This window comes from Saccoglossus kowalevskii, chromosome 19 (genome assembly GCF_978046115.1).
Source record: "Saccoglossus kowalevskii chromosome 19, keSacKowa6.1, whole genome shotgun sequence".
Taxonomy (NCBI): domain Eukaryota; kingdom Metazoa; phylum Hemichordata; class Enteropneusta; family Harrimaniidae; genus Saccoglossus; species Saccoglossus kowalevskii.
In genome coordinates this window covers 4,475,211-4,501,050 of record NC_140659.1, presented here as the reverse complement: position 1 = coordinate 4,501,050, position 25,840 = coordinate 4,475,211, and the positions used below count along the sequence as shown (strand labels likewise).

Sequence of the window (25,840 nt, the reverse complement as noted above, 5' to 3'; positions counted from 1 at the left end):
TATAATCAATTGCTATGAACTCCGTCAGATGTCATTAAAGGGAAGTGGCGCGACGACCAGCGCCCTTTACAGCAAGTCTCAGAAGTATTGGGGCAGCCAATTTGCAAACTCGCTAGCGAATTGGCTAACTGCTTTGGTTTTGACTAAACGGTTGGCTTTCGAATCTCGCTGGTGCCGTCTTGCGGTCACGCCCACTTAAGACGAATCTATGTAACAGCAGGAGGCGATCCTCATACTTTAGGAGCTAATCAGCGACGGTCTTAAAGTTGGATGGCGATTTCGCTTTGAAATATACCAGGAAAAGTGTTCTATGCTCTTCATGTCCACACAAAAACGACGAATGAGGTCGATTTTTCAGAGGTTGGCTTAATGTTACCCCAACGGATCGTTTGAGTGTGAAAGTTTGTTATTTTCTCCCTGATTTGTAGGAAACTGTTTCTCAACTTGTCTATTTAGGTTCAAGCAGTGTTCAAGAAGGTTAACCTCAAATAATAAATATCGGTGGATTAATTGCATTTATAATATTATCATACCAGCTGACTGTGACCATTTTCGGGCTCAAATCATTCAGGGGAAACCATACATGTACCAGCCTGAGGATGCGTAAAAACATCCTATGTCCCCTAATGCAATATAGACTCGCCAAGAGTGGACGCGATCACAAACCGGCGCCAGCGGGATTCGAAAGCCAACCGTTTAGTCAAAACCCAAGCAGTTAGCCAATTTGCTAGCGAGTTTGCAAATTGGCTGCCCCAATACTTCTGAGACTTGCTGTAAAATGATATTAATATTCGCCACAAGTCGGCAAAAAGTAGTTACGATACGCACATGTGAAATAACGGCTAAACATTGCATTTCAAACCAGTAGTGTGATTGGCATGTCCCAATCCCGCCACGGAAAGGGAAGGGTATTCACGTAGATAATGTTCTTACTATACTTACCCTGTATATAATAACCATCGTTATTTATATGGACATCGTTCAACTGTTTCGGGTAAATCGTAAACATGTGTGAGATCTAGGCCAAATATTTCGGGAAATCGCGCCATTCCCACCCAAAACTACGTTTTCTGGCCCGGAAATAAAAAGCAGCGATGTCTTAGCTCAGGCTAGACCCCGTCTATTTTGTTTATTGCTCCCGGCATTGTCCGGGAAGTGCAAATGGACCACAGAGTGTATCCTAATTATAACAATGGTATAATTATTCTATTAAGTTTATTAACTGGTCAAATACACGGAATGGACATTGTAATTTCAGAGGCGGCGGCCAGAAATTTATCATTGGGGGGTCTGCTTACTAACCTTGTGCCGAAGGTGGACCTTACTAAGGGGTCCGAGAGCACGCTCCTCCTTAAAAAATTGTGAAATATATACCCTATTTCCTGCATTTTGAGGGGCAAATTTTGCTGACACAAAGGGTTTCAACTTGATTTTGAAGGGCGACCCCGCAACATTTTGTTCGAGGGGGTCCATGCCCCCCCCCCCCCGTACCACCGCCACTGAATTTGTATTATTTTAAAAGTGTTTTATTGGAAACATGCCCCTCCCCCCCCCCCCCCCCCCCGTAGCGATAAAAATATCATGGTGATAATGATATCAAAACGAGGCTCATCTAAATTCAAATCTGCGCATGTGCTTGTCAAACCCGGAAGTGCAATACAGGTCAACGTTTCTAACCGGGAAGGACTGATTATTTTGAAAAAAATCTCTTCAGGGAAGAACACACAGGTTTGTACGTCTTTATAAGCTATTAGTGATATCTTTTGTTAATCACAGATAGATGATGTTGTTTTTTAGACTACATATCGGAAGCAACATTTGAGAACATGTGACTGGCAAAGCACGCTGAATCATTAGTGGGCATAATCGCTTGTTTTCGATAAAAATAATTTCATTTTCGATTTGTTTCTTCTCTACTCCAGCTCATGCACACTCAAAAAACGTATATCTATGTACTCATGTCGGTATTTCGTGCTGAGATAAACGTAAACATCGATAACGACTATATTGTATACCACTAATAGGTTACACAGGTGAATGTACGAGTATGAGATCACAAGATAGGGTCATTCCAGTTTGTATCCACACCCCCTACACAGATGGTTATAGTAAAAATGTACCCCTCGGATTAGTTTTTGATAACTCCTCCCTGGAAATATACAACGGTGTTTCAGCACCCCGGAAAACACACCTGGACCTGGATGATCATTCTCCCAAATGTACTCCACGGAATAAACAGTCCAAAATTTACCCCTCGGATTTAACATCTGACTGATTAACTCTCTGTAAATTTATAGTATGGTGCAATCTTCGAATACAGTGCCCCTAGGGGAGGCCCGGAACTGAAAAAAAGTTGCTGATACAAACTGCAATAATCCAACCCTTCAGAAGCCCATAGTAAAATTATCACCATGTGGAATTCATTTACAATGTTCCCTCCTCTCGGAACAGTAAAGGTACATTATTTTATACCGTCCGGAATTATACTATCCACATGGTGGATCTGGACACAAACGGGAATGACCCATAGCACTATCTTATAGTATAAACAAAATGCAACCGGTCACTGGTAGCATAGTGGTTGTCGCTCCAGGCTCATGATCGGTAGACCCAAGTTCAAATCCTACCTTAGGCTGAACATCACCCTACCCTGAGTGAGTGTGCCACAGACTCAATGGGAAGGCCAATTCCACTGGCCGAGATTCATTCACTAACGAATGCGACTTTGGGGGAACCTTTGTTAAGGTCCGCAGGTGCTTGTGTTCGACCGAGCCTGGTTGACGCCAGGATAGCGCATTAAAATTGCCATTTGACAGAGAGATGGCCACACAGCCCTGTCATGTAGTCCCAAACATGAATATAACTTCTGTGGCAAATGCACTATGTGTCAGCACTAGCGTTTGCAATTACATTTGCACATACAAAAAAAAAAGTCAGGAGAGACAACGGTGACAATCAATGTCCAGAACTGTCGCCTGGCACAAAGATATTAAAAAAAAAAAAAATGCAACAGTCTATAGGAGCCCTAACCCACAGTCACACGTTTGTGTTTTTCATGTTTGTATTATTTATGTTATGATGTTAGTGAGAATCATTACTGCTGGAAGTGCGTATTTCTGAAACGACACAAACAAACAACATTACACACATGAACTCTGCAGGGTACTACATGTAGTACCATTTTGAGTTTGCATTACTAAAAATATAAATGAACAAAATTGTAATATATTAAATGAATGCATCCACAATTTCTGCAGCCAGTTGTGTTTTTAATTTAACTTGATTATCCCTTTGTGTGAAAAAGAAAGTGATAAATTTCTGTCAATATTATTGGTTAAAGCAGAGGTACCATTTTTCCTTTATCTCTGCATTGTTCTGGGAGGTCTCTATTTGTAGCACAATGTGATGTAGCAAGTTAGGGCATTCTGAAGCCAGATGTAGTGCTCTGTTTATGAAGGCAGGTGTACTCTAGAAAAGTACAGGATGCTTGGTAGCAAGGTAGAAACCTTGTAGCAAGGTGTACTCTTACTTGTCAGCAAGGTGAGAGAGCTCTGTAGCAAGTTTGGCTGCTCTGTAGGAAAATTATCAAATACTATATGGCAAGATGGGCTGTTATGTTGTGAGGTTTGTCTTTCATAAGCCAGATGTGAGCTCTGTATATAGGTTGGTGCTCTGTAGAAAAGTATAGAATGCTCTGTGAATGAATGTTCAATTTATTGGCACTTGTTTTAAATCCAAGTTGTTCTTTTATAAACGAGGACAGTTGTTCCGCATGGGAATCTACAGTATGAGGATATAAGGAGAATGTTCACCCCAACTTTTTCTCATTGATCTAGTGATCAGATCATTTGCAAATGCATAAATTCTTACACTATTCCACCCAAAATACAACATTAAAAAAAAAAGCACTGACTGAAAAATATATATCATTAAATGACGCAGTATTATAAAAGTGTAGCGCAAGAATATGGCTTTCTCTCGTATTTTGCCATTTGGTGGCGCACTTTTACTTCAGATAGAGTCAGAAAGCCAAAAACAGTCAACTGTTTCTGGATAGGTGGGCCTTGCTACAAAACGAGAAATATCTCAAATTTACTCGAATACAAGTAATCATTTTCACCCTAAAATTCAATAACTGTATATTTCAGTGGAACAAAAATCCGAAGCAGAAAATATGTGGTTGGGCATTTCACAGGCACTTTAATAAGGAAATGTGTTTTCCTTGTGGTCTATGGAAACAGATGTGAAATTTGAGCTTTTTGCTTGACAGTTTCTCCCAAAAAAATACATAGACAGAATTTGACACCAAATATTGTGACAGCTACATGTATACAATATACATGAGCAGTATTGTACTGTGAGAAAGCCCCTAGGCTTTTGTTAAGTCACCATCTGTTAGCTACTGTCTACTCATCATTATACTTGTACATGTATATCAAATTCCTAAAATAGTTTGTTGAACCCTACCATAGTATGTAGATTTCTTAGTTTTCAACTTTTTTTTGTGAATTTATAAAACTTAAGGGAAAATATAATAAACACTTGTAATCTGATTGTTCAGCTCTTACATAATATGCAGTGATTCAGATGCTCCCAGACAACATCAATTTACTGGTATTTATTTGTTAATGTCCTAAATTTTGTTTAAACAAAGGACCTAATTGTTTTCCATAATTTTTTTGTTTTACTGTTTTAAAATATGCCAAATAATTAGAAATGTCCCATGGCACTGGAGCCATTTGGACAAAATGTTCTAATCTAGTTTTGAAACAACTGAACATATGTCATAGTATAATATAATATTATTGTATTAAAATATGGGGCTAATTAAATTGCAAATCAATAAATGGTTCTACCATCTTTAGAAAATAGAATTCGTGGCCAATGCTTACTTCAAGAAATAGAAGATGTACTAGACTTTTTTATGGAATGCTCCAAATATCTATCACAGCGACAATATTTGTCAACAGCTGTATTCCCGATTAAAATACAAACCAATCTCCAAAAACCAAAAATTCATTCATTTATTGCAAGCACAGATAAAACTATCAAATGTGTAAGAAAAGTTGTACACAATGCCTTCTTAATTAGAAATGAAAAATATGAAATGTTATCTTTTCCGCAAATGATTTTTAAATTTATTTCATTGGTTCTTTTGTTTTTGTTCTATTGCTATATACACTGTGTTACTTACAATGTTTATGCATTTGTTTATTTACATTCAATTTTCGTTCATTAATTTGTTCAAAGCAAAATAGTGTTCTAAAAAGGTGATAAAAACATATTTTGGTAACAACTTCTTAAGCAATTTCAGATGCAACAGGCTAATAATTATGAAAAGACTATAAAAAAGAGAAATACATGTATGCTGTTTTTGAATTTACTACAAATATAACAGTCTGTTTTATGATAATTCTCCTATACGTAGTGCTGCAGTTCTAAGTTTTCTGATTGTACATATGTAACTCACAGTTGTTGACCAGATGGTGTCCTTGATGCCATTAGAGGGAGGGAGTCTTTGCAGCATAATATCCTCTCTACTAACTTGTAAAAACTTTTCTTGTTCTAATTTAAATAGTCAGAATCCTTGGATGTGCCTTGCATGACATTTTCTTCATTAAATGTATTTGTGTATGTTGTTTGTACAAAACCTTGTTGATTAATTAAAAAGCTCAGATGATTACATGCACTCAATACTTAGTAGTGAAACTTTTTATTTCTGTCTTGTTTTCCAATCTATTCTTTGAAGTGATCTTATGATAAAGACATTATAATTGAAAAAAATCTAAACTTTATTGAAATAATCAGCTGCCCCAGCTGTCTCTGATGAATATCATTTTTTCTCATTGTCTATTGAAATTATATGTGTGCACTTGTAGATATTCTTTTGTTCCTATGATATTAGTAATATTGCACCTGTGCACGACAAATCTCAATTTCCTGTTAAATTACAGCAGAGTGTAATGACTACATGGTGTCATCGTTTATATCTATATTGATAGTGATAGAAGTATTGAGAATACTGTGTATTCAATCACCCGACTGATTTCTTTATTCTGTGTGGTTTGATGTACATTTTGTTATTTGAGAAGGTTTCTACTATAAAAGTTAAATTTTTTACAGTTACAGTGAGCATCTGCAAAGTAATATTGAATTGTCTGGTTTATTATCGTTTTTATCTTGCCAGTATCATTAAAGATGAAAGGGTATATTAAGAGAAAAATGTCTGTCGCTGACGTCGTTGTCATTAATGATTGTTAATGCGTGCACAATAACTTTACTAATTCTATTCCAAACTTTATCAAACTTGGTCACCTTATTCATCAGTATAAACTCTTCCGTTAGTATGAATGACAGATGTCCTGTATGAAAATATCATGCAAAATTTGAGAAAGTAGTAGTCAAAATCTGATAATGTTTTTTTACTGTTTCTACTGATTACTGGTGATACACATTCAAAAGTCACTGATCTCAGTGGAAATATGTATTGTTGTATGTGTTCAATGAAGTAAATTATTTATCTTGTAATAATATCATTGGTAAACTATATGATGAGGTTGAACTATCCACATCCATGCGAAAGATTTTTATTTACTTAACCGTTATGACGTTATCGATTCCCCAGACTAGGAAGAGAGTACAGGAAATCTGTTTCACATCGATTCCCCAGACTAGGAAGAGAGTACAGGAAATCTGTTTCACATCGATTCCGCAGACTAGGAAGAGAGTACAGGAAATCTGTTTCACATCGATTCCCCAGACTAGGAAGAGAGTACAGGAAATCTGTTTCACATCGATTCCGCAGACTAGGAAGAGAGTACAGGAAATCTGTTTCACATCGATTCCCCAGACTAGGAAAAGAGTACAGGAAATCTGTTTCACATCGATTCCCCAGACTAGGAAGAGAGTACAGGAAATCTGTTGCACATCGATTCCCCAGACTAGGAAGAGAGTACAGGAAATCTGTTTCACATTGATTCCCCAGACTAGGAAGAGAGTACAGGAAATCTGTTTCACATCGATTCCCCAGACTAGGAAGAGAGTACAGGAAATCTGTTTCACATCGATTCCCCAGACTAGGAAGAGAGTACAGGAAATCTGTTTCACATCGATTCCCCAGACTAGGAAGAGAGTACAGGAAATCTGTTTCACATCGATTCCCCAGACTAGGAAGAGAGTACAGGAAATCTGTTTCACATCGATTCCCCAGACTAGGAAGAGAGTACAGGAAATCTGTTTCACATCGATTCCCCAGACTAGGAAGAGAGTACAGGAAATCTGTTTCACATCGATTCCCCAGACTAGGAAGAGAGTACAGGAAATCTGTTTCACATCGATTCCCCAGACTAGGAAGAGAGTACAGGAAATCTGTTTCACATCGATATCAGCCAAATAAACAAAGCCATTGTTTCCGTTTTAGCAAATAAAAAATGTTACTTGCTAATAACGAAGAAAGAACGTAACATACATGTAGATATAGCATAGTCAAAAACAGGAAATGTTTCAATTGAAAAATGTAATCTTCATATTAATTTTGAGTAACAAACTTGGTAATCGTTCTGCTATCCATGAGAAAGCCATAACTGAACGATTATTACAAAGATACCTCAAAGTATGCACAAAGACAGAACAACGGGAGTGTTGACCGACGCGCAGCGGAGGTGACAATGCGACGGTGTACATGTACTGTCTGAGTGCATACTTTGCGGTATCCTCATAATAACCTTATTATTATACATCTTTTCCTTCCAAGGATACATCACGGGAATGCCGAAATCCAAAAAGTTTAGAACAAAATCAGCGAACTTCTTTGTGTGGAGTCCGGTCACACCCTCATGGCAGCCATGTTTGTATTTATTATTAGAGGATGTTTATGCACGTAATCATTCCATATTTGGAATTAGCATTTCCTAATATGGTAGGATGAAAATACCCCGTGAAATACAGCAAAATTACGGCACGCTGTAACTTATTGCGTTACAGTGACAGTTGTATAATCATATGATTTATAATACATATGTACTCACACACTACAGGTAGACTTATTCATGTGTTTACCTGCTGACATTCATGTCTGACTCCATCCAGGTACCTTGCTCCTGAATTTATCTGATTTACACCAATAACTTGTCAAGGGAACATGATATACACAATATTCATCAAATAATTAGTTTGTCATGATTGCTTTCATTATATGACTCTCTTATCAGAGGAAAAGCTAGGATTTCATGTGATTTTTATAGTTGCACTTGCTGTGAATTTTGCCAGTGCGTTAAGATACACGCTTTGAGACATTCGATCTGCGGTTGCGCAGTTCATCTTTCTAAAGAGAATCACAGACTGTGACGTGGGACGGCACCGCTCTTTTTGATTTACCGTACTCGACCGCGTTAGCGCCCATGCCTGGGCAATCCCCCCCACTCCCTATATTTAGGGGGGGCCTATGCTTGTTCCCTCATTTTTTTTGACCCTCCCTATCTAGGGAAAAGAAGAAAATTTAACCCCCCCTTTCACAGGCTTTTCCGATGAATTTCACCCCCTATCTAGGGAACTTTTCAGTCTAGAAATCCTTTTAAAACCCCCTTTTTTGTATATCTCGGGAAGTGTTTTGAAATACACCCCCTATTTTGAGAATCTCGGGAAAACAAGCAAAAAATACCCCCTTTTCTATGATTTTCTCGGGAAAATGTTCCCGAGACAGATCGTCAAAAAGTACCCCCTTTCCCGAGAAAATGGGAACGCGCATGCGGCCCCCTATGGATCCTGAGTGGGGGGGAGCGCCCACCCCCCACTTTTGCACAATTTTTATATTTGGGGTCACATTCGGCAAAGCGCCCACCCCTTCAAAATGCAACTAATTTAAAACTTGGTCTTGCGTAACGAATCTTGGTAATCGTTTTTATATGATACAGCGTAGATATCGACCGCTGTGAACATGTTGTGAATGCGTAGAACACGGTAACCGTGCGTAAACTACGCTTCGACAATGACCTGTTAATACAAGTAAAATGCTGTAAATATTTCATGCCATATTCAGTTTACCTCTCAAAAATGGCTAGTTACTAGTTTTTTGGAAAAACCATGTCGTTTATTCGCTGAAATCAATTCCAACAGATCGTACTTCGACATCGATAATTCACTTCCGCATTGCGTTGTCGGAAAGTCTTCGGGAATTTCCAAAGAATTGCGTCAGTGCAACACAGCATTCTGATTGGTAAATAACCAACTTGACCCATTAGGTCAAAGGATGCTGCTGCAGGTCAAATGCAAATGCATCATGGCGGAAAGTGATTTTCATCGAGAGTTTGCGTACGATCCAACACCTTCGTCAGTGGAGATAATATGACAATTTTGACTTTGACTGTGTTCCAACAGACTCAAATGTTTTTAATTTCATAAATTCTGGTGGTACGTAATTAATATTGCAATAAAATGTGCATATTTTTTGCGATCATTTCTGTTTCTTCATTGTGAAAATCAATGACGACTCAACTAATTTCGTAATTTGATTTTCCCTCAAAGACGTAATCTGTCACTTGATGAATCAAATTTTTCAATTGCACTCTTTTTCGAGGGGGGTGCTCGGGTAAGCGCCCACCCCTAAAAAATCGTGATTTTCTGAGTTGAGGCCCCTGGGCGCTAACGCGGTCGAGTACGGTAGTTATGTATTTTGTGTGTTTTGACAGTATACTGTACATGTATCTACATTTTTTGTACATATCAAGGACACTCAAGGAGTGTTCATCTCTATTTGCAGCTTGTTTCAGTCTTCTGATGCAAGTTGGAAAGTAGTATGGCATATAGCTGCACACGGGATGGTGCCAGGTGTATTTGTAAAAATCAATTCTTTATCAGGCTGAAGCTGCTGAAATTAGTTTTATACACTATGAAGGTAAAAAAGGTGTCCTTTGATGCAACTCGACAAAATGGAATCACTGTTCTTGAACTCTCTCAACTTGTAAATATGTATGCATACATTCTATGAGGGTGACCTGGAAGATTGGCATCGCTTCGGTTAACATTGAGCTCTTTGGGTCGCTAAGACTGTATGTCCACCTCTGGTGAGGTGAACATTTGTATAGTGGCTATGGTCACTCTGTCAGCAAATATCTAATTAGTCAATTTCAATCAACTAGTTTAACTTGTCAGTGAGTGTGATGCAATAGGGAGGCCAATACCACTGTACCCTGTGGGAGTGTGTCACACACTCAATGGGATGGCCAAATTCACTGTTCTCTGGGTGAGTGTGCCACAGACTCAATGGAGAGGCCAAAGCCACTGTACCCTGTGGGAGATTGTCACACACTCAATGGAATGGCCAAATCCACTGTTCTCTGGGTGAGTGTGTCATAGACTCAATGGGAAGGCCAAATCCACTGTACCCTGGATGAGTGTGCCATAGACTCAATGGAGAGGCCAAATCCACTGTACCCTGGGTCAGGGGTACCAATGAAAGTGTAGCTTTTTAATGAAAATCACAGCTTTGACACCGTGCAGCATAGCTTGGTCAGGAAAAGCTTAGCCTCAGGAATGAAATCCGCTAGTTTTGACATCGAGAACTCAAGCTTTGAACATATTTTGATGTTGAGGGCGTACACAACATGGCTGCCTCCAAAAGCAGTGTTAGCGATGGTAAGTATTTTACTCGTTTTCTAAACAAAATCACCAAATTATGCTGTGTAATATGCCGCAATCAGTGAAGTTCAGGTTCAATTTTATTTCTAGAAAGTTTCAGCCACCATTTTACGAAACTTGCAGAGAAATCTCAATTCCAATTTTCGAAGCGAACAGGCTAGCAGGACGTCCTATTCTTATACATGTACTTGGATTTTATGACAGTGTAAAGACGTGGTGGCTAGTGTTGACAATGTCTGTTTTCGAGAGTTTGTAAAAGCTCATGAAGATTTAAAAGTTAGCATCATATGAGATGAATATTTAGCTTCTCTAACTTTCATTTATGCGCTAACCCACCACGCCTTTACACTGTCATTAAATCCAAGTACATGTATAAGAATAGGACGTCTTGCTAGCCCGTTCGCTTCGCAAATTGGAATTGAAATTTCTCTGCAAATTTCGTAAAATGGTGGCTGAAACTTTCTAGAAATGAAATTGAACCTCACTGATTGCGGCATATTACACAGCATAACTTGGTGATTTTGTTGAGAAAACAAGTAAAATACTTACCGTCGCTAACGCTGCTTTTGGAGGCAGCCATGTTGTGTACGCCCTCAACATCAAAATATGTTGAAAGCTTGAGTTCTCGATGTCAAAACTAGCGGATTTCATTCCTGCAGCTAAGCTTTTCCTGACCAAGCTATGCTGCACGGTGTCAAAGCTGTGATTTTCATTAAAAAGCTACACTTTCATTGGTACCCCTGTGGGTGAGTGTGACAGACTCAATGGGTAGGCCAAATCCACTGTACCCTGGGTAAGTGTACCACAGACTCAATGTGTAGGCCAAATCCACTGTACCCTGGGTGAGTGTACCACAGACTCAATGGGTAGGCCAAATCCACTGTACTCTGGGTGAGTGTGACAAACTCAATGGAGAGGCCAAATCCACTGTACTCTGGGTGAGTGTGACAGACTCAATGGAGAGGTCAAATCCACTCTACTCTGGGTGAGTGTGACAAACTCAATGGAGAGGCCAAATCCAATGTACGGTACTCTAGGTGAGTGTGACAGACTCAATGGAGAGGTCAAATCCACTGTACTCTGGGTGAGTGTGACAAACTCAATGGAGAGGCCAAATCCAATGTACTCTGGGTGAGTGTGACAAACACAATGGAGAAGTCAAATCCACTGTACTCTGGGTGAGTGTGCCACAGACTCAATGGAGAGGTCAAATCCACTGTACTCTAGGTGAGTGTGACAGACTCAATGGAGAAGTCAAATCCACTGTACTCTGGGTGAGTGTGCCACAGACTCAATGGAGAGGTCAAATCCACTGTACTCTAGGTGAGTGTTACAGACTCAATGGAGAGGCCAAATCCACTGTACTCTGGGTGAGTGTGACAGACTCAATGGAGAGGTCAAATCCACTGTACTCTGGGTGAGTGTGACAAACTCAATGGAGAGGTCAAATCCACTGTACTTTGGGTGAGTGTGCCACAGACTCAATGGAGAGGTCAAATCCACTGTACTCTGGGTGAGTGTGGCAGACTCAATGGAGAGGCCAAATCCACTGTACTCTGGGTGAGTGTGACAAACACAATGGAGAGGTCAAATCCACTGTACTTTGGGTGAGTGTGCCACAGACTCAATGGAGAGGTCAAATCCACTGTACTCTAGGTGAGTGTGACAAACTCAATGGAGAGGCCAAATCCAATGTACTCTGGGTGAGTGTGACAAACACAATGGAGAAGTCAAATCCACTGTACTCTGGGTGAGTGTGCCACAGACTCAATGGAGAGGCCAAATCCACTGTACTCTAGGTGAGTGTGACAGACTCAATGGAGAAGTCAAATCCACTGTACTCTGGGTGAGTGTGCCACAGACTCAATGGAGAGGTCAAATCCACTGTACTCTAGGTGAGTGTGACAGACTCAATGGAGAGGCCAAATCCACTGTACTCTGGGTGAGTGTGACAGACTCAATGAAGAGGTCAAATCCACTGTACTCTGGGGGTGAGTGTGACAAACTCAATGGAGAGGTCAAATCCACTGTACTTTGGGTGAGTGTGCCACAGACTCAATGGAGCGGTCAAATCCACTGTACTCTGGGTGAGTGTGGCAGACTCAATGGAGAGGCCAAATCCACTGTACTCTGGGTGAGTGTGACAAACACAATGGAGAGGTCAAATCCACTGTACTTTGGGTGAGTGTGCCACAGACTCAATGGAGAGGTCAAATCCACTGTACTCTGGGTGAGTGTGACAAACACAATGGAGAAGTCAAATCCACTGTACCCTGGGTGAGTGTGCCACAGACTCAATTGAGAGGTCAAATCCACTGTACTCTACATGTAGGTGAGTGTGACAGACTCAATGGAGAAGTCAAATCCACTGTACTTTGGGTGAGTGTGCCACAGACTCAATGGTGCGGTCAAATCCACTGTACTCTAGGTGAATGTGAGAAACTCAATGGAGAGGTCAAATCCACTGTACTCTGGGTGAGTGTGACAGACTCAATGGAGAGGTCAAATCTACTGTACTTTGGCGGCTGATCTGCACTGGCTCGGAAGATGAATTCTGATTGGCTAAAAAAACAAAAAAACTTGTGGCGTTGAATGCACGTTCATTGTCAGTATTGTTATGCAAATTCAAACTAGCTAATCATTTACAACCTTCCGAGCCAGTGCAGATTAGCCCTACTTTGGGTGAGTGTGCCACAGACTCAATGGAGAGGTCAAATCCACTGTACTCTAGGTGAGTGTGACAAACTCAATGGAGAGGTCAAATCCACTGTACTCTAGGTGAGTGTGACAGACTCAATGGAGAGGTCAAATCCACTGTACTCTGGGTGGGTGAGTGTGACAAACTCAATGGAGAGGTCAAATCCACTGTACTCTAGGTGAGTGTGACAGACTCAATGGAGAGGTCAAATCCACTCTACTCTGGGTGAGTGTGGCAGATTCAATGGAGAGGCCAAATCCACTGTACTCTGGGTGAGTGTGACAAACACAATGGAGAGGTCAAATCCACTGTACTTTGGGTGAGTGTGCCACAGACTCAATGGAGAGGTCAAATCCACTGTACTCTGGGTGAGTGTGACAAACACAATGGAGAGGTCAAATCCACTGTACTCTAGGTGAGTGTGACAATCTCAATGGAGAGGTCAAATCCACTGTACTCTGGGTGAGAGTGCCACAGACTCAATGGAGAGGTCAAATCCACTGTACTTTGGGTGAGTGTGCCACAGACTCAATGGAGAGGTCAAATCCACTGTACTCTAGGTGAGTGTGACAGACTCAATGGAGAGGTCAAATCCACTGTACTCTGGGTGAGTGTGGCAGACTCAATGGAGAGGCCAAATCCACTGTACTCTGGGTGAGTGTGACAAACACAATGGAGAAGTCAAATCCACTGTACTTTGGGTGAGTGTGCCACAGACTCAATGGAGAGGTCAAATCCACTGTACTCTAGGTGAGTGTGACAAACTCAATGGAGAGGTCAAATCCACTGTACTCTGGGTGAGTGTACCACAGACTCAATGGAGAGGTCAAATCCACTGTACTCTAGGTGAGTGTGACAAACACAATGGAGAAGTCAAATCCACTGTACCCTGGGTGAGTGTGCCACAGACTCAATTGAGAGGTCAAATCCACTGTACTCTAGGTGAGTGTGACAGACTCAATGGAGAAGTCAAATCCACTGTACTTTGGGTGAGTGTGCCGCAGACTCAATGGTGCGGTCAAATCCACTGTACTCTAGGTGAATGTGAGAAACTCAATGGAGAGGTCAAATCCACTGTACTCTGGGTGAGTGTGACAGACTCAATGGAGAGGCCAAATCCACTGTACTCTGGGTGAGTGTGACAGACTCAATGGAGAGGTCAAATCCACTGTACTCTGGGTGAGTGTGACAGACTCAATGGAGAGGTCAAATCCACTGTACCCTGGGTGAGTGTGCCACAGACTCAATGGAGAGGTCAAATCCACTGTACTCTGGGTGAGTGTGACAAACTTAATGGAGAGGTCAAATCCACTGTACTCTAGGTGAGTGTGACAAACTCAATGGAGAGGTCAAATCCACTGTACTCTGGGTGAGAGTGCCACAGACTCAATGGAGAGGTCAAATCCACTGTACTTTGGGTGAGTGTGCCACAGACTCAATGGAGAGGTCAAATCCACTGTACTCAAGGTGAGTGTGACAGACTCAATGGAGAGGTCAAATCCACTGTACTCTGGGTGAGTGTACCACAGACTCAATGGAGAGGTCAAATCCACTGTACTCTAGGTGAGTGTGACAGACTCAATGGAGAGGTCAAATCCACTGTACCCTGGGTGAGTGTGCCACAGACTCAATGGAGAGGTCAAATCCACTGTACTCTGGGTGAGTGTGACAAACTCAATGGAGAGGTCAAATCCACTGTACTCTGGGTGAGTGTGACAGACTCAATGGAGAGGTCAAATCCACTCTACTCTGGGTGAGTGTGACAAACTCAATGGAGAGGCCAAATCCAATGTACTCTGGGTGAGTGTGACAAACACAATGGAGAAGTCAAATCCACTCTACTCTGGGTGAGTGTGCCACAGACTCAATGGAGAGGTCAAATCCACTGTACTCTAGGTGAGTGTGACAGACTCAATGGAGAGGTCAAATCCACTCTACTCTGGGTGAGTGTGACAAACTCAATGGAGAGGCCAAATCCAATGTACTCTGGGTGAGTGTGACAAACACAATGGAGAAGTCAAATCCACTGTACTCTGGGTGAGTGTGCCACAGACTCAATGGAGAGGTCAAATCCACTGTACTCTAGGTGAGTGTGGCAGACTCAATGGAGAAGTCAAATCCACTGTACTCTGGGTGAGTGTGCCACAGACTCAATGGAGAGGTCAAATCCACTGTACTCTAGGTGAGTGTGACAGACTCAATGGAGAGGCCAAATCCAATGTACTCTGGGTGAGTGTGACAAACACAATGGAGAAGTCAAATCCACTGTACTCTGGGTGAGAGTGCCACAGACTCAATGGAGAGGTCAAATCCACTGTACTTTGGGTGAGTGTGCCACAGACTCAATGGAGAGGTCAAATCCACTGTACTCTAGGTGAGTGTGACAAACTCAATGGAGAGGCCAAATCCAATGTACTCTGGGTGAGTGTGACAAACACAATGGAGAAGTCAAATCCACTGTACTCTGGGTGAGTGTGCCACAGACTCAATGGAGAGGTCAAATCCACTGTACTCTAGGTGAGTGTGACAGACTCAATGGAGAAGTCAAATCCACTGTACTCTGGGTGAGTGTGCCACAGACTCAATGGAGAGGTCAAATCCACTGTACTCTAGGTGAGTGTGACAGACTCAATGGAGAGGCCAAATCCACTGTACTCTGGGTGAGTGTGACAGACTCAATGAAGAGGTCAAATCCACTGTACTCTGGGTGAGTGTGACAAACTCAATGGAGAGGTCAAATCCACTGTACTTTGGGTGAGTGTGCCACAGACTCAATGGAGAGGCCAAATCCACTGTACTCTGGGTGAGTGTGACAAACACAATGGAGAGGTCAAATCCACTGTACTTTGGGTGAGTGTGCCACAGACTCAATGGAGAGGTCAAATCCACTGTACTCTGGGTGAGTGTGACAAACACAATGGAGAAGTCAAATCCACTGTACCCTGGGTGAGTGTGCCACAGACTCAATTGAGAGGTCAAATCCACTGTACTCTACATGTAGGTGAGTGTGACAGACTCAATGGAGAAGTCAAATCCACTGTACTTTGGGTGAGTGTGCCACAGACTCAATGGTGCGGTCAAATCCACTGTACTCTGGGTGAGTGTGACAAACTCAATGGAGAGGCCAAATCCAATGTACTCTGGGTGAGTGTGACAAACACAATGGAGAAGTCAAATCCACTGTACTCTGGGTGAGTGTGCCACAGACTCAATGGAGAGGTCAAATCCACTGTACTCTAGGTGAGTGTGACAGACTCAATGGAGAAGTCAAATCCACTGTACTCTGGGTGAGTGTGCCGCAGACTCAATGGAGAGGTCAAATCCACTGTACTCTAGGTGAGTGTTACAGACTCAATGGAGAGGCCAAATCCACTGTACTCTGGGTGAGTGTGACAGACTCAATGGAGAGGTCAAATCCACTGTACTCTGGGTGAGTGTGACAAACTCAATGGAGAGGTCAAATCCACTGTACTTTGGGTGAGTGTGCCACAGACTCAATGGAGAGGTCAAATCCACTGTACTCTGGGTGAGTGTGGCAGACTCAATGGAGAGGCCAAATCCACTGTACTCTGGGTGAGTGTGACAAACACAATGGAGAGGTCAAATCCACTGTACTTTGGGTGAGTGTGCCACAGACTCAATGGAGAGGTCAAATCCACTGTACTCTAGGTGAGTGTGACAAACTCAATGGAGAGGCCAAATCCAATGTACTCTGGGTGAGTGTGACAAACACAATGGAGAAGTCAAATCCACTGTACTCTGGGTGAGTGTGCCACAGACTCAATGGAGAGGCCAAATCCACTGTACTCTAGGTGAGTGTGACAGACTCAATGGAGAAGTCAAATCCACTGTACTCTGGGTGAGTGTGCCACAGACTCAATGGAGAGGTCAAATCCACTGTACTCTAGGTGAGTGTGACAGACTCAATGGAGAGGCCAAATCCACTGTACTCTGGGTGAGTGTGACAGACTCAATGAAGAGGTCAAATCCACTGTACTCTGGGGGTGAGTGTGACAAACTCAATGGAGAGGTCAAATCCACTGTACTTTGGGTGAGTGTGCCACAGACTCAATGGAGCGGTCAAATCCACTGTACTCTGGGTGAGTGTGGCAGACTCAATGGAGAGGCCAAATCCACTGTACTCTGGGTGAGTGTGACAAACACAATGGAGAGGTCAAATCCACTGTACTTTGGGTGAGTGTGCCACAGACTCAATGGAGAGGTCAAATCCACTGTACTCTGGGTGAGTGTGACAAACACAATGGAGAAGTCAAATCCACTGTACCCTGGGTGAGTGTGCCACAGACTCAATTGAGAGGTCAAATCCACTGTACTCTACATGTAGGTGAGTGTGACAGACTCAATGGAGAAGTCAAATCCACTGTACTTTGGGTGAGTGTGCCACAGACTCAATGGTGCGGTCAAATCCACTGTACTCTAGGTGAATGTGAGAAACTCAATGGAGAGGTCAAATCCACTGTACTCTGGGTGAGTGTGACAGACTCAATGGAGAGGTCAAATCTACTGTACTTTGGCGGCTGATCTGCACTGGCTCGGAAGATGAATTCTGATTGGCTAAAAAAACAAAAAAACTTGTGGCGTTGAATGCACGTTCATTGTCAGTATTGTTATGCAAATTCAAACTAGCTAATCATTTACAACCTTCCGAGCCAGTGCAGATTAGCCCTACTTTGGGTGAGTGTGCCACAGACTCAATGGAGAGGTCAAATCCACTGTACTCTAGGTGAGTGTGACAAACTCAATGGAGAGGTCAAATCCACTGTACTCTAGGTGAGTGTGACAGACTCAATGGAGAGGTCAAATCCACTGTACTCTGGGTGGGTGAGTGTGACAAACTCAATGGAGAGGTCAAATCCACTGTACTCTAGGTGAGTGTGACAGACTCAATGGAGAGGTCAAATCCACTCTACTCTGGGTGAGTGTGGCAGATTCAATGGAGAGGCCAAATCCACTGTACTCTGGGTGAGTGTGACAAACACAATGGAGAGGTCAAATCCACTGTACTTTGGGTGAGTGTGCCACAGACTCAATGGAGAGGTCAAATCCACTGTACTCTGGGTGAGTGTGACAAACACAATGGAGAGGTCAAATCCACTGTACTCTAGGTGAGTGTGACAATCTCAATGGAGAGGTCAAATCCACTGTACTCTGGGTGAGAGTGCCACAGACTCAATGGAGAGGTCAAATCCACTGTACTTTGGGTGAGTGTGCCACAGACTCAATGGAGAGGTCAAATCCACTGTACTCTAGGTGAGTGTGACAGACTCAATGGAGAGGTCAAATCCACTGTACTCTGGGTGAGTGTGGCAGACTCAATGGAGAGGCCAAATCCACTGTACTCTGGGTGAGTGTGACAAACACAATGGAGAAGTCAAATCCACTGTACTTTGGGTGAGTGTGCCACAGACTCAATGGAGAGGTCAAATCCACTGTACTCTAGGTGAGTGTGACAAACACAATGGAGAAGTCAAATCCACTGTACCCTGGGTGAGTGTGCCACAGACTCAATTGAGAGGTCAAATCCACTGTACTCTAGGTGAGTGTGACAGACTCAATGGAGAAGTCAAATCCACTGTACTTTGGGTGAGTGTGCCGCAGACTCAATGGTGCGGTCAAATCCACTGTACTCTAGGTGAATGTGAGAAACTCAATGGAGAGGTCAAATCCACTGTACTCTGGGTGAGTGTGACAGACTCAATGGAGAGGCCAAATCCACTGTACTCTGGGTGAGTGTGACAGACTCAATGGAGAGGTCAAATCCACTGTACTCTGGGTGAGTGTGACAGACTCAATGGAGAGGTCAAATCCACTGTACCCTGGGTGAGTGTGCCACAGACTCAATGGAGAGGTCAAATCCACTGTACTCTGGGTGAGTGTGACAAACTTAATGGAGAGGTCAAATCCACTGTACTCTAGGTGAGTGTGACAAACTCAATGGAGAGGTCAAATCCACTGTACTCTGGGTGAGAGTGCCACAGACTCAATGGAGAGGTCAAATCCACTGTACTTTGGGTGAGTGTGCCACAGACTCAATGGAGAGGTCAAATCCACTGTACTCAAGGTGAGTGTGACAGACTCAATGGAGAGGTCAAATCCACTGTACTCTGGGTGAGTGTACCACAGACTCAATGGAGAGGTCAAATCCACTGTACTCTAGGTGAGTGTGACAGACTCAATGGAGAGGTCAAATCCACTGTACCCTGGGTGAGTGTGCCACAGACTCAATGGAGAGGTCAAATCCACTGTACTCTGGGTGAGTGTGACAAACTCAATGGAGAGGTCAAATCCACTGTACTCTGGGTGAGTGTGACAGACTCAATGGAGAGGTCAAATCCACTCTACTCTGGGTGAGTGTGACAAACTCAATGGAGAGGCCAAATCCAATGTACTCTGGGTGAGTGTGACAAACACAATGGAGAAGTCAAATCCACTCTACTCTGGGTGAGTGTGCCACAGACTCAATGGAGAGGTCAAATCCACTGTACTCTAGGTGAGTGTGACAGACTCAATGGAGAGGTCAAATCCACTCTACTCTGGGTGAGTGTGACAAACTCAATGGAGAGGCCAAATCCAATGTACTCTGGGTGAGTGTGACAAACACAATGGAGAAGTCAAATCCACTGTACTCTGGGTGAGTGTGCCACAGACTCAATGGAGAGGTCAAATCCACTGTACTCTAGGTGAGTGTGGCAGACTCAATGGAGAAGTCAAATCCACTGTACTCTGGGTGAGTGTGCCACAGACTCAATGGAGAGGTCAAATCCACTGTACTCTAGGTGAGTGTGACAGACTCAATGGAGAGGCCAAATCCAATGTACTCTGGGTGAGTGTGACAAACACAATGGAGAAGTCAAATCCACTGTACTCTGGGTGAGAGTGCCACAGACTCAATGGAGAGGTCAAATCCACTGTACTTTGGGTGAGTGTGCCACAGACTCAATGGAGAGGTCAAATCCACTGTACTCTAGGTGAGTGTGACAAACTCAATGGAGAGGCCAAATCCAATGTACTCTGGGTGAGTGTGACAAACACAATGGAGAAGTCAAATCCACTGTACTCTGGGTGAGTGTGCCACAGACTCAATGGAGAGGTCAAATCCACTGTACTCTAGGTGAGTGTGACAGACTCAATGGAGAAGTCAAATCCACTGTACTCTGGGTGAGTGTGCCACAGACTCAATGGAGAGGTCAAATCCACTGTACTCTAGGTGAGTGTGACAGACTCAATGGAGAGGCCAAATCCACTGTACTCTGGGTGAGTGTGACAGACTCAATGAAGAGGTCAAATCCACTGTACTCTGGGTGAGTGTGCCACAGACTCAATGGAGAGGCCAAATCCACTGTACTCTGGGTGAGTGTGACAAACACAATGGAGAGGTCAAATCCACTGTACTTTGGGTGAGTGTGCCACAGACTCAATGGAGAGGTCAAATCCACTGTACTCTGGGTGAGTGTGACAAACACAATGGAGAAGTCAAATCCACTGTACCCTGGGTGAGTGTGCCACAGACTCAATTGAGAGGTCAAATCCACTGTACTCTACATGTAGGTGAGTGTGACAGACTCAATGGAGAAGTCAAATCCACTGTACTTTGGGTGAGTGTGCCACAGACTCAATGGTGCGGTCAAATCCACTGTACTCTAGGTGAATGTGAGAAACTCAATGGAGAGGTCAAATCCACTGTACTCTGGGTGAGTGTGACAGACTCAATGGAGAGGTCAAATCCACTGTACTTTGGCGGCTGATCTGCACTGGCTCGGAAGATGAATTCTGATTGGCTAAAAAAACAAAAAAACTTGTGGCGTTGAATGCACGTTCATTGTCAGTATTGTTATGCAAATTCAAACTAGCTAATCATTTACAACCTTCCGAGCCAGTGCAGATTAGCCCTACTTTGGGTGAGTGTGCCACAGACTCAATGGAGAGGTCAAATCCACTGTACTCTAGGTGAGTGTGACAAACTCAATGGAGAGGTCAAATCCACTGTACTCTAGGTGAGTGTGACAGACTCAATGGAGAGGTCAAATCCACTGTACTCTGGGTGAGTGTGACAAACTCAATGGAGAGGTCAAATCCACTGTACTCTAGGTGAGTGTGACAGACTCAATGGAGAGGTCAAATCCACTCTACTCTGGGTGAGTGTGGCAGATTCAATGGAGAGGCCAAATCCACTGTACTCTGGGTGAGTGTGACAAACACAATGGAGAGGTCAAATCCACTGTACTTTGGGTGAGTGTGCCACAGACTCAATGGAGAGGTCAAATCCACTGTACTCTGGGTGAGTGTGACAAACACAATGGAGAGGTCAAATCCACTGTACTCTAGGTGAGTGTGACAATCTCAATGGAGAGGTCAAATCCACTGTACTCTGGGTGAGAGTGCCACAGACTCAATGGAGAGGTCAAATCCACTGTACTTTGGGTGAGTGTGCCACAGACTCAATGGAGAGGTCAAATCCACTGTACTCTAGGTGAGTGTGACAGACTCAATGGAGAGGTCAAATCCACTGTAATCTGGGTGAGTGTGGCAGACTCAATGGAGAGGCCAAATCCACTGTACTCTGGGTGAGTGTGACAAACACAATGGAGAAGTCAAATCCACTGTACTTTGGGTGAGTGTGCCACAGACTCAATGGAGAGGTCAAATCCACTGTACTCTAGGTGAGTGTGACAAACTCAATGGAGAGGTCAAATCCACTGTACTCTGGGTGAGTGTACCACAGACTCAATGGAGAGGTCAAATCCACTGTACTCTAGGTGAGTGTGACAAACACAATGGAGAAGTCAAATCCACTGTACCCTGGGTGAGTGTGCCACAGACTCAATTGAGAGGTCAAATCCACTGTACTCTAGGTGAGTGTGACAGACTCAATGGAGAAGTCAAATCCACTGTACTTTGGGTGAGTGTGCCGCAGACTCAATGGTGCGGTCAAATCCACTGTACTCTAGGTGAATGTGAGAAACTCAATGGAGAGGTCAAATCCACTGTACTCTGGGTGAGTGTGACAGACTCAATGGAGAGGCCAAATCCACTGTACTCTGGGTGAGTGTGACAGACTCAATGGAGAGGTCAAATCCACTGTACTCTGGGTGAGTGTGACAGACTCAATGGAGAGGTCAAATCCACTGTACCCTGGGTGAGTGTGCCACAGACTCAATGGAGAGGTCAAATCCACTGTACTCTGGGTGAGTGTGACAAACTTAATGGAGAGGTCAAATCCACTGTACTCTAGGTGAGTGTGACAAACTCAATGGAGAGGTCAAATCCACTGTACTCTGGGTGAGAGTGCCACAGACTCAATGGAGAGGTCAAATCCACTGTACTTTGGGTGAGTGTGCCACAGACTCAATGGAGAGGTCAAATCCACTGTACTCTAGGTGAGTGTGACAGACTCAATGGAGAGGTCAAATCCACTGTACTCTGGGTGAGTGTACCACAGACTCAATGGAGAGGTCAAATCCACTGTACTCTAGGTGAGTGTGACAGACTCAATGGAGAGGTCAAATCCACTGTACCCTGGGTGAGTGTGCCACAGACTCAATGGAGAGGTCAAATCCACTGTACTCTGGGTGAGTGTGACAAACTCAATGGAGAGGTCAAATCCACTGTACCCTGGGTGAGTGTGACAGACTCAATGGAGAGGTCAAATCCACTCTACTCTGGGTGAGTGTGACAAACTCAATGGAGAGGCCAAATCCAATGTACTCTGGGTGAGTGTGACAAACACAATGGAGAAGTCAAATCCACTCTACTCTGGGTGAGTGTGCCACAGACTCAATGGAGAGGTCAAATCCACTGTACTCTAGGTGAGTGTGACAGACTCAATGGAGAGGTCAAATCCACTCTACTCTGGGTGAGTGTGACAAACTCAATGGAGAGGCCAAATCCAATGTACTCTGGGTGAGTGTGACAAACACAATGGAGAAGTCAAATCCACTGTACTCTGGGTGAGTGTGCCACAGACTCAATGGAGAGGTCAAATCCACTGTACTCTAGGTGAGTGTGGCAGACTCAATGGAGAAGTCAAATCCACTGTACTCTGGGTGAGTGTGCCACAGACTCAATGGAGAGGTCAAATCCACTGTACTCTAGGTGAGTGTGACAGACTCAATGGAGAGGCCAAATCCACTGTACTCTGGGTGAGTGTGACAGACTCAATGGAGAGGTCAAATCCACTGTACTCTGGGTGAGTGTGACAAACTCATTGGAGAGGTCAAATCCACTGTACTTTGGGTGAGTGTGCCACAGACTCAATGGAGAGGTCAAATCCACTGTACTCTGGGTGAGTGTGGCAGACTCAATGGAGAGGCCAAATCCACTGTACTCTGGGTGAGTGTGACAAACACAATGGAGAGGTCAAATCCACTGTACTTTGGGTGAGTGTGCCACAGACTCAATGGAGAGGTCAAATCCACTGTACTCTGGGTGAGTGTGACAAACACAATGGAGAAGTCAAATCCACTGTACTTTGGGTGAGTGTGCCGCAGACTCAATTGAGAGGTCAAATCCACTGTACTCTAGGTGAATGTGAGAAACTCAATGGAGAGGTCAAATCCACTGTACTCTGGGTGAGTGTGACAGACTCAATGGAGAGGTCAAATCCACTCTACTCTGGGTGAGTGTGACAAACTCAATGGAGAGGCCAAATCCAATGTACTCTGGGTGAGTGTGACAAACACAATGGAGAAGTCAAATCCACTCTACTCTGGGTGAGTGTGCCACAGACTCAATGGAGAGGTCAAATCCACTGTACTCTAGGTGAGTGTGACAGACTCAATGGAGAGGTCAAATCCACTCTACTCTGGGTGAGTGTGACAAACTCAATGGAGAGGCCAAATCCAATGTACTCTGGGTGAGTGTGACAAACACAATGGAGAAGTCAAATCCACTGTACTCTGGGTGAGTGTGCCACAGACTCAATGGAGAGGTCAAATCCACTGTACTCTAGGTGAGTGTGGCAGACTCAATGGAGAAGTCAAATCCACTGTACTCTGGGTGAGTGTGCCACAGACTCAATGGAGAGGTCAAATCCACTGTACTCTAGGTGAGTGTGACAGACTCAATGGAGAGGCCAAATCCACTGTACTGTGGGTGAGTGTGACAGACTCAATGGAGAGGTCAAATCCACTGTACTCTGGGTGAGTGTGACAAACTCAATGGAGAGGTCAAATCCACTGTACTTTGGGTGAGTGTGCCACAGACTCAATGGAGAGGTCAAATCCACTGTACTCTGGGTGAGTGTGGCAGACTCAATGGAGAGGCCAAATCCACTGTACTCTGGGTGAGTGTGACAAACACAATGGAGAGGTCAAATCCACTGTACTTTGGGTGAGTGTGCCACAGACTCAATGGAGAGGTCAAATCCACTGTACTCTGGGTGAGTGTGACAAACACAATGGAGAAGTCAAATCCACTGTACTTTGGGTGAGTGTGCCGCAGACTCAATGGTGCGATCAAATCCACTGTACTCTAGGTGAATGTGAGAAACTCAATGGAGAGGTCAAATCCACTGTACTCTGGGTGAGTGTGACAGACTCAATGGAGAGGTCAAATCCACTGTACTTTGGCGGCTGATCTGCACTGGCTCGGAAGATGAATTCTGATTGGCTAAAAAAACAAAAAAACTTGTGGCGTTGAATGCACGTTCATTGTCAGTATTGTTATGCAAATTCAAACTAGCTAATCATTTACAACCTTCCGAGCCAGTGCAGATTAGCCCTACTTTGGGTGAGTGTGCCACAGACTCAATGGAGAGGTCAAATCCACTGTACTCTAGGTGAGTGTGACAAACTCAATGGAGAGGTCAAATCCACTGTACTCTAGGTGAGTGTGACAGACTCAATGGAGAGGTCAAATCCACTGTACTCTGGGTGAGTGTGACAAACTCAATGGAGAGGTCAAATCCACTGTACTCTAGGTGAGTGTGACAGACTCAATGGAGAGGTCAAATCCACTCTACTCTGGGTGAGTGTGGCAGACTCAATGGAGAGGCCAAATCCACTGTACTCTGGGTGAGTGTGACAAACACAATGGAGAGGTCAAATCCACTGTACTTTGGGTGAGTGTGCCACAGACTCAATGGAGAGGTCAAATCCACTGTACTCTGGGTGAGTGTGACAAACACAATGGAGAGGTCAAATCCACTGTACTCTAGGTGAGTGTGACAATCTCAATGGAGAGGTCAAATCCACTGTACTCTGGGTGAGAGTGCCACAGACTCAATGGAGAGGTCAAATCCACTGTACTCTAGATGAGTGTGACAGACTCAATGGAGAGGTCAAATCCACTGTACTCTTGGTGAGTGTGGCAGACTCAATGGAGAGGCCAAATCCACTGTACTCTGGGTGAGTGTGACAAACACAATGGAGAAGTCAAATCCACTGTACTTTGGGTGAGTGTGCCACAGACTCAATGGAGAGGTCAAATCCACTGTACTCTAGGTGAGTGTGACAAACTCAATGGAGAGGTCAAATCCACTGTACTCTG

At 43.7% G+C, this 25,840-nt stretch overlaps 1 protein-coding gene across 1 annotated transcript in view; it reads left to right on the top strand.

The window, feature by feature from the left end:
- The first annotated feature begins 1,630 nt into the window (after positions 1-1,630).
- Positions 1,631-25,840, top strand: part of LOC100368488 (erlin-1-like) — a 54,620-nt gene continuing 30,410 nt past the window's right edge. The window contains exon 1 of the mRNA XM_085493956.1: positions 1,631-1,728. The gene's annotated coding sequence lies outside the window, so the exon portion shown is untranslated. The remainder of the gene's footprint in view (positions 1,729-25,840) is intronic.